Genomic DNA, 651 nt, shown 5'->3' on the forward strand with positions numbered 1-651 from the left:
TGACAGAATTGTCAAGCTGGGAGTGGTGGCGCATGCCTTTAATCCCAGCACGTGGGAGGCAGAGGCAGGTGGATTTCTGAGTTCGAGGCCAGCCTGGTCCACAGAGTGAGTTCCAGGACAGCCAGAGCTATATAGAGAAACCCTGTCTCAAAAAACAAAACAAAACAAAACAAAAAAAATGACAGAATTGTCACGGACCCAGCAGTCTTCTCAATATAGTTTCCATGCACTTGAAATTAGTTATGAAGAACAAGAATCCTCATGTTCATTGCAGTTGTATTCGTGATAGTCTAAATATGAGAATTACCTCAGTGCTCATTTGTTGAGGACAAGCTGGGTGCCTTGAGGTGACCTTGTGCTAAAGGAAGGAAGACAATAGCAATAGTTAAAGGATTAAGTACCGATAAAGGCTCTCTCAATCACTGCTATATTGGTCATAAAAATGGCATGCAATTACACCTCAAGCATTGTCAACCCATTTCTTTTTCCCATATAATTTCAATCTTTAGTGCACTCTTCTTGTAAGATGGACATGAGAACTTGAACCACCTTGTCTACCTTTCAGGTAGCAATGGAAAATGAAGGGTGACTCAGCTAGCTCAGTCAGTCAACAGGATCTCGAGGGAGGGAGGGAGGGAGGGAGGAAGGGAG

Source organism: Mus pahari, unplaced genomic scaffold (genome assembly GCF_900095145.1).
Source record: "Mus pahari unplaced genomic scaffold, PAHARI_EIJ_v1.1 scaffold_12358_1, whole genome shotgun sequence".
Lineage (NCBI taxonomy): Eukaryota > Metazoa > Chordata > Mammalia > Rodentia > Muridae > Mus > Mus pahari.